The sequence below is a fragment of the Poecilia formosa genome, unplaced genomic scaffold (genome assembly GCF_000485575.1).
Source record: "Poecilia formosa unplaced genomic scaffold, Poecilia_formosa-5.1.2 Scaffold424, whole genome shotgun sequence".
In the NCBI taxonomy this organism is placed as follows: domain Eukaryota; kingdom Metazoa; phylum Chordata; class Actinopteri; order Cyprinodontiformes; family Poeciliidae; genus Poecilia; species Poecilia formosa.
Window position 1 is genome coordinate 341,276 of NW_006800363.1, and position 3,989 is coordinate 345,264.

Below are 3,989 nucleotides of genomic sequence, written 5' to 3' on the forward strand. Positions count from 1 at the left end.
TATGTGTTATAACATTCACCGGCAAAGTTTAAACAAGTGGAAGAGACTATTATTGATATTGTTTATGTCTTTCAAAAGTAAGATAAATCCTAAATCTTCCGTTTTTGTTTTGAAAGTTTCCTAAAGACACGATGTGAGGAAGAAGAGGGAGAAATCTATAAAGAGAGACGGATTCACTGCAGCACGGATGAATCTCACATTGGATTTTGGACTCGTCGGCTGAAAAACATATATATATAGTGCATATATATTTTCACAATTCATCATTATTTATTTGTGCCATTATTAATCTTTATTTATTAGTGTTTGTATAGTTATAGAAAATATGTATTGATATTACTAAATAATTTATTAAATAAAATAATATTAGCTACTGCAGTGTACCAGAGAATCACAAGAACAAAGAACGGCTCTCAGTGAGGCTTCAGTTCTATCAACCTTAGTAAAGATCCGTCCAGAAGAATCGGATCGTTCCTGAATGTCATATCACTATATTACATACTTTGGTCACGGCGTTGTCCAATATGTGCAACATATCAGTCAACACCTCCACACAATAATTCAGCGCAGGAGTGACAACTTTTTTTCATCGCAGATGCAACATGTGTCTCTGTACAGCTAGCTTTGCTAGCATCACGTCCACAGATCTTACCTTTCTTTAAGCTTTCCTTCCAAGTGACGCTAAAAGTTGGACAAAGTCCCCACCGTCTGTGAAAGCGAAGCGCTGCTTATTTTGCATGTCGCCATATCTTATGGTTTATGCAGCTCTATTATATTACTGACGATCAGACAGACATCTTCTCCCGCTCAGAGGAAACCACTGCGCATGTCTGGAGCTCCGCGTGCGAGTAAAGGTGGAGGCGATGGGTGGCACCAGACACTAAGTCACGTTATTGCTTGGATTTTACGGCGCCACCTTAAGACCCTGAACTTCACATTTTAATGGACAAAAAGTGCAACGCGACTTGGATGTAACGAGTAACGGGACAGTTTTGTAGAAATGTAGTGAAGTAGAAAGTACAGATACTTACTGTAAAATGTAGTGGAGTAAAAGTAGAAAGTATCCATTATTAAATCTACTTAAGTAAAGTACAGATACACGAAAATTGTACTAAAGTACAGTAACGAAGTACTTGCACTTCGTTACTTCCCACCACTGACTGTAGCTAATATTAGCTGCTATCTCACCGGTGGAGATAAATACAGTAAAGTCATATTCTAATCACAATATATACACAATAATATGTCCATCTTACTTGTGAAATGTTGTCTGTGGAGCCCTCACATCAATAATCCATCGACCAGAACAACAATATCCCTCAGTGCTGAGGCATCTTCTGCTGTTTTGGTTGAGCAAAGTAGGAGGCTATACCGCTCCAAGATGGCCGCCGTATTTCCTGCACTGGAGCGGCCAATGCGGGGTCTACTCTTATATTATGTCTATGTCTATTGGCCCCACAATATGAAAGATTTCTTCTTCACCAACACACTGCACGCCTGTTAGTGCACTGCTGCCTCTCACTGGTGGAGATGGTGTATTGCACTACTTAAAACAGCCTGAAATAATATTTCAAATGCAAAGTTCATAAGTGCTTTGTAGACATCTTGCTGTAAAACTTTAGGATCAATTAAATAAAGAAATTTAAGACTGAACAACATGGCAGCACAATATAATATTACCACATAAAGCTAATTTTTAAAGTTTAACCGGTAATACTTTTATAACAAATTTATGTTAGATCATGATTTCTTGGTTAATGTGAAGTTGTCATAACAAAGACATTTTGAATAGCGTCAACTTTGTATTAAAAGTGTCATTATTTACCGAAGATACTTTATGACAACAGTCAAATATTCATGAAGACTTATTCATGTTCATGGCAGGTGTTATGTCATGTTTATGACAGTGTCATATCAGTTTTATTCACACCCCTTCAAATGAAGTTTTACCGAAAATGGTATAGTTTTTAAATCAGGTATATAAAAGCCTAAATGCTCACCATCAAATTAGTTCAATTAAAAAAAAATGTCTTTTTGAGTAAATTCCCAGTTTTACCTTGATCTGTGCGTACCAGTGTTCAGAAATCACAGCACAGACAAATGATGGTAAATCTAAATAAGATAACTATTGAAGCAAAGCAATAATAATGAAAAGGACTTACACGAAAATTAAGAATCATTTTGGTCTACAAGCCGTAGATGGGTTACCAGATGGGTACCTGGAAGTAGGGGATAAACGTGACTCATGTTTCTGCTGTCCAGATCAAAATCCTACATACTCAGAACAGGCAGCCTGCTGAGCCATATTACAATTACACAACGCAGCATATATACTTGCTAGAAGTTCTGTTAGAGGCTTGTGGTCCAGCTGACTGGATCAGGAATGGATCATCTTATGTGGCCCAAAACTTACTGTAACCAGCAGAAAATTGATGGACATTTATTTACTACTAACTACTGAGACATGGTTGGAACTGAATTCAGATTCCTCCTTCTGAACTTTTTTGAGATGTATTCATTAGAACATGCCCTAGATACTTATATCATATTCTTACTGTGGAAAGATAAATGTGGCAGAACAAATGAAAATACGTCATCAAGTAAATCGTGGTTTCTATTCTTCAAGGTCCTCTTCACTACATATGTAACCCAAACATTCGATAAAAACCCGACATACATGTGCAACATAAATACAACATTTCACCCATGACAAACAGCTAGCAGACATTAACACCCAGATTAATTCCTCCTCCCTACCTCAACAGTCCACAATAGATAAATAACTTTAAATATATGTGTACAAGCACATCTGCTGAAAATGGCTGTTCACTGGCAGAACATCACTCAGATCTAATGAAGATAATTCTTTGTTTTATTCAATATTTAATTAAGACTCAAAAGAAAAAAACAACAACTATTTGACAGTATTTTTAAAGCTTTTATTTGTTTACTTTTATCCATATTGTTTGTTTTGTTTGAAAATATAGTCTTCAAATTGATTTTCAGAAACAAAACAGGAGAAAAAAGACCAACAACAAAAACCTGCCTTCATTGACCCATTGTGTCTTTTAGTATTCAATCTTTCTCTAAGCCCTGTAATATCAACCGTTAAATAGCTTTAACTGTTCTGCAACACAAACAGCAGAAAATCATTTTCACAAAATTAGAAAAAAAGCAACACAAACTGTTTTCACAGACTGGCACCAACTCAAAAACCCATCATGCATTCCTACCATGGTTTGATCATTTAGGAGTATGAAGTATAAAACTGCTGGTTTACTGGTGGTGGGTCAGTTTAAATGAATCAATATAATTAGTAAATTAAAAGAAAATCTCTTTTTCAGGCATGTAAACAACAATTCAATATGGAGAGACACACAAAGAAAAACAGCAATTAGAGAGTTTTAATTGACTTGAAAGTAGGTTCTTTGGAGACAGAAGATGAATATAATGAGAATCGCCACCAGCTTGAATAGACAGCTCAGGGCGAGGATCAGGGTCTTCTTCCCCCAGGGCCAGACACTGGTGGTGGAGCAGAGACAGGAGAGGAGGGGAGGCTGAAGCAGACGGTGGAGATGGGTAGAAATATGGCTGCACTGGAAAAAAAAAAAAAAACGGCCTCAATTTACGGTAAAAAACTGGCAGCTGTGGTTGCCAGAATTTTACCGTCTTTATATGGTAAAATTCTGGCAACCACAGCTGCCAGTTTTTTACCGTAAATTGAGGCCGTTTTTTTTTTTTTTTTAAAGTGCCGCCATTTTTCTACCCTTCCCACCCGTCTGCTTCAGCCTCCCCTCCTCTCCTGTCTCTGCTCCACCACCAGTGTCTGGCCCTGGGGGAAGAAGACCCTGATCCTCGCCCTGAGCTGTCTTTTCAAGCTGGTGGCGATTCTCATTATATTCATCTTCTTTCTCCAAAGAACCTACTTTCAAGTCAATTAAAACTCTCTAATTGCTGTTTTTCTTTGTGTGTCTCTCCATATTGAATTG

At 37.3% G+C, this 3,989-nt stretch overlaps 1 long non-coding RNA gene across 2 annotated transcripts in view; it reads left to right on the forward strand.

Annotated features, from left to right (window-relative positions):
• The window catches only part of LOC107833661 (uncharacterized), a 21,697-nt gene that overhangs the window by 13,715 nt on the left and 3,993 nt on the right, over positions 1–3,989 (forward strand). The gene's annotated exons all lie outside the window — the stretch shown is intronic.